Source organism: Schistocerca nitens, chromosome 2, assembly GCF_023898315.1.
Source record: "Schistocerca nitens isolate TAMUIC-IGC-003100 chromosome 2, iqSchNite1.1, whole genome shotgun sequence".
NCBI classification, from domain to species: Eukaryota; Metazoa; Arthropoda; class Insecta; order Orthoptera; family Acrididae; genus Schistocerca; species Schistocerca nitens.
Genome location: NC_064615.1, coordinates 928,732,387 through 928,748,481, shown reverse-complemented (window position 1 = coordinate 928,748,481; position 16,095 = coordinate 928,732,387). Strand labels below are relative to the sequence as shown.

Below are 16,095 nucleotides of genomic sequence, written 5' to 3'. Positions count from 1 at the left end.
GCAACCCAAGACAACATGCCGACACTCTGTAGAGCCATTTGTGTTACAACAGCGGTAAATTGGCGGGCGTTATCTTGTTGGAAAATACCCCTGGAAAGCTGTTCACGAATGGCAGCACAGCAGGTCGAATCACGTGACTGATGTACAAATTTGCAGTCAGGGTAGTAAGGTGTCAGGCAAATCCAACACCTTCCATGAAAACCCTCACATGATAGCAAATCCGGCAGTATGTCACATAGCTCCAAATAAATCCTGACTTTAAATTAACCAAAGTAATACGATCAACGAGTGAGCAAATGGAATACCACAGACTAACACAAGAACGCCTAAATGCATGTCATACCTTCCTACCGTGAAACAGACGCACTTCCGAGGGGAGAAACGAGAACAGATGCCGAGAGCAAAATCGTGTAGGCTAGGAGGCACTACGATAAGGGACGGACACCCACATCGCCAGCTGACCGCCAAAACCACCCCCCCCCCCCCCAGTCCATGTTTAAAGATATAGCCCTCCAGAAGAACAGTATAGATCTTTCGATAACACTAAAAGGGCCACACCAGCTGCAAGTTTTAGCGTGAGACTTTTTCGCGTCTCTGTTACGTTGCAAACGTTAAAAACATTGCACCACCACGAAAAGTATAACGTTTCTCATTGGATTGACAGAATTTTGTAGGCGGAGCTTAAGGTTAACATTGAGACCCTGATTGGTCAGTTGAAAACACAGCCAGATAGATTTTTTTAAACCAACTTTGGTAAATTGTAGTAAGGAGAAGTTAGGAGAGAGTTGCTTCTGAGACGGCGAGGTGCATGGAGCTGTTCCGCCCGCTGCCCCCTGACGCTGCCTAAAGACCGACAAGGTAATGAATGCACGCGATGCCGAATTTTTGAGCTCATAAGGCTTCACTCAAAACTGCAGAAGTCTCATCTGTTACACCCCTGTTTTGCGTAATACTAGTGTCGATCGTCAATTAAAGCTCATGGTATTCACATTTGCTATGTGAAGTAAAAATCTGAAACGCGATGATTTTTCTGTTATATAATTATTGAGAAGCCACATCAGCCACTGTAATTTACGAGAAGTTAAATAAGTAATTAAAGATAATTGAGTGTCACTGTAGACCATTTTGATAGTTTTCTCTTTTATGAAACTTAACTTAAACCTAGATTATAGATGTGATATGGCATAGGTCATCCTTCGATCCATTGTAGAACTTGAAAACCCATTCAGGGAATAATCGTTCACATTTTTGTTGAACGAAGTTGGTTTTTATTATCCTGTATTAAAATATTTCCTTCTATCAATAGTGCAATTTATAAACAATGTTTTGTGAGTAGAATAAAATTTCCAATGGTAAACGTAACTGCTTTTTCGACGTTATTTTACCAGCTAACTAAAAATAGGAAAGCCTGAACCCCTTCCACTGAATTTAGTTAGTATTAAGATTCCTTTACAGGGAGTGCAGTGGAAAAAAATGGTTCAAATGGCTCTGAGCACTATGGGACTTAACGTCTGAGGTCATCAGTCCCCTAGAACTTAGAACTACTTAAACCTAACTAACCTAAGGACAGCACACACATCCATGCCCGAGGCAAGATTCGAACCTGCGACCGTAGCGGCCGCGCGGTTCCGGACTGTAGCGCCTAGAAGCGCTCGGCCACCGCGGCCGGCGGAGTGCAGTGGAGCTGACGCTGAAATCATTAAGTATTTGGTTATATCATCGCTAGTCTCACTGAACTCTTCTGAACTCTACATGCCATGTGTGGTGCGGCGTCTCCTTACCAGCAACAGGTCCCAGGTTCAAACTAGTCAATTCCCTAAAAAACACGCTCAGAGTGTCGTTGCGCGAAAGTGGTAGGGAGACACGACTTAGAACAAACAGACACGACGCAGAATGTTAGAGGGTGCGTGGGACGACCACGAGAGTGCCTCTGCTGTCATTCGAAATTGCTCTTCAGCCATTAACTCCTGATGTAGGTTCAGCGTGTCTACCACACAGACAGGTTGGCTGCAGGAGCTCAATTAGCCTCCTCCTAACATACACACGGCTATCACTGACACCGAGGCAGAAACAATTTTCATCAGAAAATACAACAGATCTCCTTCGTGCCCTCCAATGAGCTCTCGCTTGAAACCATTGAAGTCGCAAATGGCGGTCTTTCGGGGTCAGTGGAACGCGCGCTACAGGGCGTCTGCCTCGTGTCTGACATTGAAGTAACCGATTTCTGACAGTTCGTGGTGTCACTGTGGTGCCAATTGTTGCTCAAATTGCTGCTGCTGATGCAGCACTATGACCCAGAGTCGTACGCCGAACACGTAGGTCTTCCCTCACTGTAGCGCCATGTGGCTGTCCGGAGACTGGCCAACTTGTGGCTGTACATTCTGGTAACCACCAATGCCAGCAATCTTGTTCAGTCTCTCTGCAGCATCGCAGAATGAAATTCCATCTTCTAGTAGTCCTATTACATGACCTCGTTCAAATTCTGTGAGGTGCTGATGATGGCGTCTTCTCCGCTTTAAAGGCATTCTTGACTAACGTCGACTGACCACGTCCAGTCTCAAAGGCAACTAACGCTCACAAGCGTTACAGCGTGTATTTAAAGCAAACTTGATCTGCATCCTCGTAGTGGCACTACTAGCGCCACTCTTATGCGACTGGCGTGAGATCTGAGTAGACTTCATCTTTCAGATGTACAAACACGCCTGCCAACTTTCGTTCATGTCACACAACACCTTCTTGGTGTTTTCTCAGTTAGTGCATACAAACAAACACAATTACTTAGGCGTTGTACTCATATGTAAGTAAATGGAGCAGTATTAACCAAAGAGTCTGAGAGTTAGTTTAAATAACAAAATGATTTACTGGGCAAGGTCGTCGGGGCTGTATTCATTTGCCCTTCTCCAGTTTCTAATTGCCAGATTAACGGCACAACTTGACCTTTTTGACGTATACAGATCAGTGCCAGAGGCAGAGGAGGAGGTGCCCATAGGAAACAAGGTTTTGAACCGTTCTATAAATTTGATTTAGCAATCGAGTCACAGTCTGAGCAAGGTGTTTCACATTTAATTTCGTAGGTCAACAAAATAAGAATGATTTTAACCGCCAAGAATGAGACTGTGCGAGGGCTGATCAGAAAGCAACAGACGTTTTGGTCTGTCGCTACGGCGGGCGGAGCTGCAGCTGCCAGCTTAGTGCCATTACGTTCCTACACTCATTACAATGAAATGAACACCCTTAGCTGCTTAAGACGTTGACATACGTCAACAGGGACAGATGAAAATGTGTGCCCCGACCGGGACCCGAACCCGGAACTCCTGCTTACATGGCAGACTCTCCATCCATCTGAGCCACCGAGGACACAGAGCATCCAGCGGTGTCAGCGTGTGGTCTGTATTTCTGCTACCTCGCTTCCTGTCACGTGTTAATATGTGCGCTGCAATAGATAAGCTAGCAGCTTGTGAGGTGTGTTTTGAGACTATGTTTTGTCGGCAAAATAGTGAAAATCAATTTAAATTTATCGCGACCTTTGTGATGTGTCAAGAAGAGGAATAATGGGTAAAAGCCGAGTGAGGCAACAGTGGACTGATTTTAAAAATGTCCGTGCCTATTTCACGTTGAAGACCGCCATGCTAGGTCTAGCCTTGTAACTGTCGAACTAGTGATGAAAATCAACGACAAATGTGGTGACAATCATCGTTTGACGATTCTGTAACTTTCGCAAAATTTTCCCCAAATCACACGCAGTTTGGTGCGTGAAATTGTGGCGGAGAAGATGGGTTTTCACAAATTTTGTGATAACGGAAGGCCCCCCCCCCAAAAAAAAAAAAAAGAAAAAATAGAGATAGGCTGCAGCACTGTCATTCCTCGAAGATTACGGGAAGAACGGTAACAAAGTTATCAATCGTATCGTAGTTGGGGAAGAGACTTGGGAGAAGAATGTCAGTTGTGGAACAAAAAGGCGGTCGATGGAATGCGGACATGCGTGATCCTCGGTAATATCCTTGAACGTGGCATAAAAATTATCTCAGAGATGTATTACCAAACACTGAAAAAATTAAGGTGGGCGATACAAAAAAAGTGTCGGGGAAAAATTTGCGCAAAAGTTCTCTTTTTTTCATGATAACGAACTTCGGCACACAGCCATTCGTACCCGAGAGTTCCTGCAGGATTTTAGATGGGAGGCGTCTGATCATCCACCACACTCCGGGTTTGGCGCCTAGCGTTTACCACCTCTTCTCAATAACGAAGACATGGCTCGCTACACAGTGCTTCGATACTGACGCCGAACCAAATGCCAGTACCAAGCAGTGGTTGCAATCGCAAGCTACAGATTTCCACAGCGACGGTACTGAAATCCTTGTGCCACGGTATGATAAGTACCTCTATTTGAATGGCGATTATGTAGAAAAACAGCGTAAGAGTGTACCTCTGAAATGCATATAATAAAATATGGTTTTTCCATGTTGTTAAATTTTTATTTCAAAACGTATGTTAATTTCTGAACAGCCCTCGTACATTTGTACCCATCAGACAAGGTGTTGAATTCGTCCGCCTGGATAGCCCTGCGCGTTAAAGCAACGTTTCCAATGGGGGAAGGGGCGCTGGCCCAGAGGATTAACGAGGATGGTCGGTGTGCTGGCCTCCCTGGTTATGGTTTTTAGGCGGTTTTCCACAGTCCGTTATGTGACTACCGGGCTGTTACACCAGTCCCATCTCAGTTACATGTTTCACAGCCATTTAGAACACTTTCGTTCACTTTCATATGAGTAACGCCATGCACAGCCATTTGGGGACCACATACTCAGTCCCAGGTGTGTGTGCGGGGGGGGGGGGGGGAGGCGACAGGAGGGGCATCTGGCCACCCATTAAATTAGCCATGCCAAATCCGTTAATAACCATACCGACCCTGCGCCAAGGGGGCAAAATGCACAAAAAGAAGAGGTAACAGTTTCAAAGTTAGTGAATACTGAAAATTATAAATTACACAATAATTTGGCATGCTGACTAAAAATATGACCTTTCTCTCTCAACACCACATGTGCATTTACAAGTAACAATTGTGCATAGCGATAACTGCCTCAAACAAGCAGTGTGGTTATTCACAAAGACAGACCTCCAGGTTATAACAGACTTGTTCTTTCTGAGGTCACCAAACGGAGAGGAATTAGCGGCTGTGATGCTGTTAGAAATGCGATGGGCACAAAAACATATTAATCGACAGAAATATCGAAGAAGATGTAGGTTTTTGATCGAACTCATAGTTACTTTCAGCTTATTACACGCTGTGGTTACAAGTGGGAGACATAATAAATCGCTGTCCAAAGGCATACCAATTACAGCAAAGATCTACCTTGGTTGCATGATACCATTTGGAGAATGTTATGGATACAGAAACTGTTACACTCCTACTGTAAGAGAGACTGTAACAAAACTTAACAGCAACTGCTGAACAACTCAAGAAGGCTGTGCGTGAAGCACATAATCATTTACAAGGTTGGTTCCTGGCTAAAGGTCTATCAGAAGTTATTAGGAAGTTCTGCTCATACGCAAAGCTACTGAATGGATCCAAATCTTCCACACAGTCCTTCGTGGATTCATATGGTATTGAAACTTCAGATAACCGACAGAAAGAAGAAAAATGAAATCCGTATTTATTATTTATTGACGCCTGTGGATACTACTCACCATGCTAATCAATGTTTCACCGCCGCACAGACTCACAAATGAGAGGTCTTTGTATAAGCAGCCCCAGTACTGAAAAACAATTGAGATCAATTACAGCATGCAACGCCCCTGCCCCTCATGGAATTCCAGCCATATTTTACAATGAACACGCTGCGAAGTTAGCCCCTTTTTCATAGCTCATGTTTGCTAAGAATCTCTTGTGCAGCGGTTATTGATGTCACTGGAAAAGAGCGCAGGTCACTCTTGTTTGCACAAAGGGTGAAATTATGTGTCAATATCCCTGATGTCCTCGAGGATATCCTAAGCTCAATAATTATAACATTCCTAGGGGAAAACAAGTTTCTCGCAAAAAATCGACAAGGATTCACAAGAAACTACTTGAATGAAACAAAACTTGCTTTATTCACACCCAGTACTTATCACCAGTAGATTCTATATTCCTGCATTTGCAAAAGGCATATCGCCGATGCCAACCAACATACGATCGTACGGAGTATCCTCGCAAATACAATGCGGGAAAAGTAAAACTGGGCCGGAAAATGTTTGTAAGATCACATAAGACACTTGTACCTGTGATATCGACGCATCAATCAGTTCGATGTCACGTGTCTGTGCACGTCCATCTCCCGCACCCTATATCCTGAGTACTTCACTGTGTCATTATTTTTGAATTAGTGAGACGAAAAGACGTGTTTACTGACCAGCTGGATACAACAAATGGCGCTCACGATGAAACAGCCTGTGTTCATTGCTGAATTTTACACGAGGTTCATTTCGTGGGAAGCATCTGCAGAGTTTAAGACTAGAAGTATTTTGGCAAAACCTCCAGCAAGCCTGAAATTCCAAACTTAGTGGCGAAATAGCGTGAAACATGGTCTAATTTGAATAAAAACTGTAAGTTTGAAACAGGCTCTAAGTTGAATAAAAACCGTAAGTTAGTGGGGTTTGATCATCAGTATGTTTAATTTCTTATAAGAGCGAAACTGTGTCGTTACAACAGTGCCAATCGGTCTACATCAGTGTCATGGGGTCTAGGTAATGCATCTGGACCGTCAATAGCTAACTTACGCTTAGATGGATGTGGACTACATGCTCGTTATGTTCGTTTTTTTAAATTTCGTCTGTTTTCCACAAAATTCGGGATTTTGGATGGTGAAGTTGTTACATACACACAAACGCATACACACACAAGCTATTAACTAAAATTTACACATAATACTATACAACACCATTTGCAAAAAACATACAGTCTCATAGACTTTGTGTCAGCTCTCTGACAGCTATGAAATGAGGAACGCAACTGCTTTTAATTACTACCCTGCATATTCACTATTCTACGTCATAAACATCTGAAGTCATTTGTCCAACATATGTATGGTGGAACAGTCGTATGGTCTTTCAACTAAAAAGAATATATAATTGCATCAGTTTATAAGGACTTACGGATTCAGGTGTTGTTTTGTAATTGAGAACAAGGAATAAATTGTGATGTGTTGTCATTATTCAAAAAAAACTTTAACATTCTTCTTCGAGCTCTTAAGAGGAGTGTAAAATAATAAAACTACTGTACAGGAACACATAATGTATATACATATAATTGTTTCAGAGTTCGCGTTGCTTTACGTACAGCAGAACATTCATACAAAAATGCAAACATTACAAAGTATGTAATATGTAAAAGGAAAATAGTAAAAAATGTTTATCGCCAAGCACGAAATTTTCAATTTACTCATTATTAAATAATAAATGGTATGCTTTCCGTATATTCTACAAGTGTAATATAATAAAACACTGTCACTATTTTAGACTCGCTACTCATCCTCAAGGAGTGAGAGGGTAGAAACAATTTTTCTTTTTCCAGTTCTGCAAGAACTGCTGATCCATAAGGTTATTCACCTTTTGATATCCAAAAACATGAAACTTTTTTTCTTAATGGCAGAGCTGATAGTCATGAGGCAGTCTTCTGGTCACCAGCTCCACTAACAAGAACGTTCAAATTCGACAAACAATAAGTGTTTCTGTCTCTAAACATAAAATACACTCCATCATTGTAATGCTAGTGTTTAACTGCGTTTGAAACAGCTTTATGTTCTTAAATTTTGTATTCCTCTGCAGTAGATACATTCTTCTAACATACTCAGGCTATATTCACTCCAGCGCCAACGAATCTGGTATAGGCATGCGTATCGTATTCAAATACAGAGATATGTTAGCAGGCAGAGTACGTCACTGCGATGGGCAACGGCTATATTAGACAACAAGTGTCGGGCGCATTTGTTAGATCGGTTACAGCTGCTACAATGGCAAGTTATCAAGATTTTAATGAGTTTGAACGTGGTGTTGTAGTCGTCACACGAGCCATGGAACACAGCATCTCCGAGGTGGCGATGAAGTGAGGATTGTCCCGTACGACCATTTCACGAGTGTACCGTGAATATAAGGAATCCGGTAAGACATCGAATCTCCGACATCGCTGCGGCCGGAAAAAGATCCTGCAAGAACGGGACCAACGACGACTGAAGATAATCGTTCAACGTAACAGAAGTGCAATTCTGGGTCGTCATCAGGTATCAGCGTGCGAACCATTCAACGAAATATCAGCGATACGAGCTTTCGGAGCCGAAGGTCCGCTAGTGTACCCTTGATGATTGCACGACACTAAAATTTACGCCTCACCTGGGCCAGTCAACATCGACATTGGACTGTTGATGACTGGAAACATGCTGCCTGGTTGGACGAGTCGCGTTTCAAATTGCATAGAGCGGATGGACGTCTACGGGTATGGAGACAACCTCACCAGCAGGCTGGTGGAGGCCCTGTAACGGTGAGGGAGCGTGCAGTTGGAGTGATATGGGATCCCTGGTATATGTAGATACGACTCTGACATGTGACACACACGTACGCATTCTGTCTGATCACCTGCATCCATGCATGTCCATTGTGCATTCCGACGGACTTGAGAAAATTCCAACAGGACAGTGCGACACGCCCCACGTCCATAACTGCTCCAGGAACACTCTTCTGAGCTTAAACACTTCCACTGGCCACCAAACACCCCAGAGATGAATGTTACTGAGCATATCTGGGATGCCTTGCAACGTGCTGTTCAGAAGAGATCTCCACCCTCGAACTATTACGGATTTATGGACAGCCCTGAAAGATTCATGGTGTCCATTGCCTCTAGCACTACTTCAGACATTAGTCCTATGCCACGTCGTGTTGCGGCACTTCCGCGTGCTCGCGGGGGCCCTATATGATATCATGCAGGTGTATCAGTTTCTTTGGCTTCTCAGTGTATTTATCTAAAGGTTGACAATCATTGATTGCGGTGGCTGAAAAAATTATCTACCACACTTGTAGTGACAAGGAGGTGATTATCTGAAAAGGAAAACATTTTCAGAAAGCAGATTATGAAATCTTGCAGAGTCAGAATTGCGACAAAACTGTTTCAGAGATTAGAGTGTGAAATGTCATATAGTCAGCTTGATGTCATGTGGCTGTCTGAGAAGAAAAGCTGTTTCCAGAAATCGGATAATGAGCTGTTGCATAAGTTGTCTAGTGAGCTGTTTGCTGACGGAATTCTCGGAAAGTGTAGTCAGTCTGTAAAAGAGACCACTTAAAGAACACTGTTGTGACCTACTGTTGAGTACTGTTTGAGCGTATGAGAGCCCCACCACGCTTGATGAAAGGAACACTGCGAATCAGTCCCGAGAGGTGTTGTAGATTCGTTACTGGTTGGTTTGGTCAACAAGTGAGTACCGCAGAAATGCTCTGTGAACTCAAATGGGAATCCCTGGAGGGAAGACGGCATTCTTTTCCTGAAACACTATTGGGAAAATTTATGAAAGCAGCATTTGTGATTGACTGCAGAATGATTTTATTGCCACCAATGTTCACTTCGCATAAGAAATGCAAAGACATGGTACAAATTAGGGTTCCAATGGAAGCACATAGTCATTTTTCCCTCACTCCATTTGCAAGTTGAACCTGAGAGGGAATGACGAACAACAGTTCAAGAACTTCATCGCCGTGGATCGTGTAATGGCTTCGGGATTTTTTATAGAAATGTACATGTAAATGCATAATGCTCATACAAACTACAATCGTCATGGAACTGAATTCCCCGTCAGGCGTCAGGATATGGTAAAATTTGAGAAGCGTAATCCTTGCATATCAGCTTATGTGTACAGTCTGGAGCCTGATCCACACAATATATCAAGCTTAATGTTGTCTGAACCCACCTTTTTCCCCTTTCGTGGGTGAAGACGAAAAACATACCGATTTGTTCCACATCTCTGACGACTGTAAGCAACATTACTGCTGGATCAAAAACATACCCTAACTGACTTCCTACCAGCTGAATGTATATATGTGCACATTATGATTGTTCTAGCTGACTGAAATCCTTTTATGTGAATAATCATTTGATAGAGCACAACATGGATTGTTCTACCCAGGATCCATAAGTGCAGGGATGCCTACAGAGACACAAATGTGATCAAAACTTAAGAAGTTTTTACACCATTTGTATCGGATGCCACCTCTTAATGTGTCTTTATTCCTGTGTCGGGTTGTTAGGATGCTCCCACTGCCCCGCTTACAACTCTCACAGAACGACATGCACCGTTCACTGCAGCTTATCTGGTTGTATGTTCATATGACTGGAATCGTAATTATTTTAAGTCCGGTGACGGGGATGATCCTTCGAAACTGTTGCCGTGGTATATTTGTGAGATTACATAATCAAACAGGAATGAAAAACCATATAGGTATCACCAACCAGTAAATTTCATAGCACAGCACACAACTGGTGCACTCTGAATTACAAGCTCCCACCTGTTTTTCCACACAGTGAGGGATTATAATGCTCACATCACTATTGAGCAATTGGTAACGTTTGATCCAAGAAATGACCAGATTAATGTCCTAATAGAGAGCATAGAGAAATTTATTTCATTTTCGGAGAGAGAAAGCAATAATATAACGCATTGCTTCCTGCATTTGTTAAGATTTATGCATGCACACTTCAGAAACTTGCTGAAACTCTTTCAGGAGGACACACATCTCTTGCGAGCTACAAACCCCGATGAAACAAAATTTCAGTTTATTACGAAGAAAGAATCTTCCCATACAAATATCTGGAACCTGTAGACATACTCTGTGGGATCGAGGTACGCAATGTATCTGCATTCTCTGATAATCTTAAAACAGATGTCATAATGAATGTAAAAAATGAGCACGTGATGTGTGCTAGTCAGGAATTTAATATCTAATTATGGATATATGAATAGCATTACGTGCACACACATGTACAGCTCCTTGCAGATGTATCTGAGCAATCCCGGGGTGTATACCTTGCAATATTGTATACAGGGCGATTTTTCCCACGTGTACAAACTCTAGCGATTGATCGATGAGAGGATACGGGAAAAAAAGTCTAATGAAATTATGTCCAAAAATGCATGGTTTCCGTGCTAGAGAGCATTTATTCCACCATACTTTGTTACAGAGACTGCTCTGTACCATGCATCCACAGTTACAGCATGCATGACTTCCTCCTAGAGGGTGGTACCATTCCTCATATCTCATGCCCTGGCGCCCTCTCCTGCCATAGTAATTGGTAATGTTGTGTCCCATTCATTTCTCTTGCTGATTCACGTTATAGTCGATGTGATACAGCGTTTCACACAATGGTTCCTTATTCGAATCGAGAGCTTGCCGGCTTGGTGTTTACTTACGGAAAGCCAAATGGCAACAGACGGCGGAGAGCGATGTTGCGAACCATCCCCGCCGACAACAACCACAGCATTCAATATTTGCAACAGTGTTTCGCTGTTTGTCTGGGACAGGATGGTTTCAGGTAGCAGTAAATCATGAAGGGCATACCAGAAGTTTTCTGACACCTGACATAGAGAACAATGTGATTAACTCTGTGGAAGGCGACCGCCGTGCAAGTACCATGCAGTAGAACCCTCCACAATAGAGTAAGCCAGGCGACTGTGTGGAATACTCTCCATGACAATTATTACTACTCCTATCAATTATAGCTTCTGCAGGGCTTACTAGCGACAGACATTTCTCATCGGGAGCAGTTTTGTCACTTGTTTTTTCATCAGGTAACCACGATTCCTGGATTTGTGCCGTCCATTCTATTCACAGATGAGGCCACCTTTACACGGAGTAACTTTCGTAACAGTCATCTGTGGGATAGTATGCAGAACCTCTGTGGTATGGTGACAGCGAATCAGCGGCATCGGTGCAGCTGGAATGTGTGTGGCGGGATATTTGGCGACCGTGTTTAGGGACCAGTCTTCCTTACGTGTCCTAGCAGGCCGGAACTACTGGCGTTTCTTGTGGTTGATTCTGCCTCCCCTGCTGGAAGAAGTGCCATTGACGATTCGAATGGTTATGTGGCTGCTACATAATGGTGCTCCAGCTCACTTTGCCGTTAACGTCTGGACGCAACAGAATCGTGTCATCCCTGGTCGATGGATGACGAGGGTGTCCAGCTGCATGTCCTGCTCGTTCATTGGATCTCAACCCGTGCGATTTCTGGTTTAGAGGCTATCTCAAAAGTATCGTGCATGCAGAGCCCATTCCAGATGTTGAGACACTAGAGCGCCGTATTCATACTGCCTCTGACACTATTCGGGTGCAGCCTGGCCGATGTGAACGTGTGAGACAGAACATGCTATACGGAGCGTACACTCGTATGTTGAGGCACATGGAAACCATTTTCGATACATACTGTAACTGTAGCTGCATGGTACAGCACGTATTAGACAACAGTCTCTATAACAATGTACGATTGAATAAATGGTCTCTAGCATGTAAACCATGCATTTCCAGATACAAGTTCATTAGACCTTTTTTGTTCCGCATCCTCCTATCGATGAATAGTTAGACCTTGTACACGGTGCAAAAATCATCCTGTACAAGCTGGATACTGTCTACTGCTATAACTACTACTACTACTACTGTTACTACTGCACCTGGGTTATTGTAGAACGCGATGCTCAAAATCACATGTGTCGAATTCGAGGTTGTAACTAATTTCGATAAGTAATTGCTCTTAAAGTGCGGGATTTGTGGGGGACATGGCCAGTGTGCTCATAGACATGACAAAGCAAATAGCTCACGAATGAGTAAATTCCTTGACAAAAACCCTGTTGATTCAAGTTACATTCACTACCTGGATGTTAACAATTTATACGGATTCACATGCAACAAATTCTATCACTTGGAGGGTTTTGATGGCTTACTTGAGCTTAAATTGATGGAATGCCCTGTAACTAATCTCGCTGCAAATCATAAAATGTACCTATGATCCTGCATTCAAACCGTCTATTCATTGGATGGAATTACGAATTGATAAAATAATTGGAAACATTAAATAAAAAATAAATGAATAACCGATAAAAGGGTTATGTTACAACGTGTGAAATTGGCGTAAACGTCAGCAGAGAATTGCGTTGAATAATGTTTATTCAAGTAAGTAAACTCAAACGAACGGAAAGCGGTCCTACAATTACCAATTATAAAACTGCCAAAAGGATAACCTTATTAAAATGAAATAAATTTGCGTTAGGTGTGTTACAAGAATAGCAGCAGAATCCCCAAACTAAATATTCAAATGTGTGTGAATTCCTAAGGGACCAAACTGCTGAGGTCATCGGTCCCTAGTCTTACACACTACTTAAACTAACTTATGCTGAGAAAAACACACACACACCCATGCCCGACGGAGGACTCGAACCTCCGACGGAAAGGGCCGCGCAATTCGTCACATGGCGCCTCAAACCGCAGGGCCACTCCGCGCGGCAGCTAAATAGTCATCCAGGATGCGCGAAAAACTGAGTCCATTTCGTGATCAGAATGAAATAAATATTGGCCAGCACAAAATAATTCAGAGTTAACGCAAAATCAAGATTGGCAAAGTTTTACAGAAGTTTGAAACATAGCGCGTACTTCAGTGCGAGATGCTTTTAATAATTTCCACAACGAAATTCTGTCTCGAAATCTGGCAGAAAACCCAAAGAGATTCTGGTCATACATAAAGCACACCAGTGGCAAGACACAGTCAATACCTTCACTGCGCGATAACAACGGTGAAGTCACTGATGACAGTCCCACTAAAGCAGAGTTATTAAACACGGTTTTCCGAAACTTTTTCACCAAAGAAGACGAAGTAAATATTCCTAAATACCAATCAAGAACAACTACCAAGATGAGAAACACAGAAGTAGATACTCTCGGTGTAACCAAGCAGCTTAAATCACTTAATAAAGGCAAGACCTCCGGTCCAGATTGTATACCAGTCAGGTTCATCTCATAGTATGCTGATAAAATAGCTCCATATTTAGCAATTATATACAACCACTCGCTCACAGAAAGATCCGTAGCGAGAGACTGGAAAATTGCTCAAGTCACACCAATACCAAAAAAGGGAAGTAGGAGTAATCCGTTGAATTACAGGCCTATATCACTAACGTCGATTTGCAGTAGGGTTTTATAAAATATACTGTATTCGAACATTATGAAGTACCTCGAAGAAAACGATTTATTGACATATAGTCAGCACGGATTCAGAAAATATCGTTCTTGTGAAACACAACTAGCTCTTTATACTCATGAAGTAATAAGTGCTATCGACAGGGGATGTCAAATTGATTTCATATTTTTAGATTCCCAGAAGGCTTTCGACGCCGCTCCTCACAAGCGTCTTCTAACCAAGCTGCGTGCCTACGGAGTATCGCCGCAGTTGTGCGACTGGATTCGTGATTTCCTGTCAGAAAGGTCACAGTTCGTAGTAATAGACGGAAAGTCATAGAGTAAAACAGAAGTAATATCCGGCGTTCCCCAAGGAAGTGTTATCGGCCCTCTATTGTTACTGATCTATATTAACGACATAGGAGACAATCTGAGTAGCCGTCTTAGATTGTTTGCATATGATGCTGTCATTTACCGTCTTGCAAAGTCATCAGATGATCAAAATGATTTAGATAAGATATCTGTATGGTGCGAAAAGTGGCAGTTGACCCTGAATAAAGAAAATTGTGAAGTTATTCACATGACTACTAAAAGAAATCAGCTAAATTTCGATTATGCGATAAGTCACACAAATCTGAGGGCTGTAAATTCAACTAAATACTTATGGATTACAATTACAAATAACCTAAATTGGAACGATCACATAGATAATATTGTGGGTAGAGGAAACCAAAGACTGCGATTCATTGGCAGAACACTTAGAAGGTGCAACAGGTCTACCCAAGATATTGGTTACACCACGTTTGTCCGCCCTATTCTGGAGTATTGCGCTGCGGTGTGGGATCCGCATCAGGTGGGACTGACCGATGACATCGAAAAAGTAAAAATAATGGCAGCTCGTTTTGTATTATTGCGAAATAGGGAAGATAGTGTCACAGACATGATACGTGAAGTGGATTGGCAATCATGAAAACAAAGGCGTTTTTCGTTGCGACGGGATCTTCTCATGAAATTTCAATCACCAGTTTTTTCCTCCGATTTCGAAAACATTCTGTTGGCACCCACCTATATAGGGAGAAATGATCATCACAGTAAAATAAGAGAAATCAGGGCTCGCACAGAAAAATTTAAGTGCTAGTTTTTCCCGCGTGCCGTTCGAGAGTGGAACGGTAGAGAGACAGCATGAAGGTAGTTCATTGAACCCTCTGCCAGGCTCTTTAGTATGAATAGCAGAGTAATCACGTAGATGTAGATGTAGATCATCACGATTTACATGTTACCACATACCCATGCTTTGTCTAACTTGAATTCCGTAATACAAGCGGAAGAATTGAAGTTTTGAACTGGAGAACATTGAGACATCATGTAAGTTTAAGTCCTTTCGATAGTTAAAGTTATACAGAATGAGTTCTTCGATGTGAAAATCAATTGTTGAAAAAATGTATTTTCGACCTACTTAGAGTCTCCCCTTTAAAACTGTTCAAAATGGTTCAAATGGCTCTGAGCACTATGGGACTTAATTTATGAGGTCATTAGTCCCCTAGAACTTAGAACTACTTAAACCTAACAACCTAAGGACATCACACACATCCCTGCCAGAGGCAGAATTCGAACCTGTGACCGTAGCGGTCGAACGGTTCCTGACTGAAGCGCCTAGAACCGCTCGGCCACTCCGGCCGGCTTTAAAACTGTGTATAAAATCTTGAGATGACGTGTATAAAAACATTTTAAATCTTTTTGTAGGTACGCTATACGATGTTCCGCACCGTGTTCATGAGAGAGATATGTAGTTGAGCACAAGGCAGTTACCTTTCCTCTGTCTACATTGCAAGACACTTGACAATCGATTTTTAATCATTTGTGTCGTTTCCTTCGTGAATAAATCCATGTCCTTGTCATCTACTTTTCTTCGCTTCAAAA

The 16,095-nt window shown here is 42.5% G+C and overlaps 1 protein-coding gene across 1 annotated transcript in view; it reads right to left on the bottom strand.

The window, feature by feature from the left end:
• LOC126237246 (lactosylceramide 4-alpha-galactosyltransferase-like) overlaps window positions 1–16,095 on the bottom strand; it is a 111,799-nt gene that overhangs the window by 78,236 nt on the left and 17,468 nt on the right. The window lies entirely within an intron of this gene.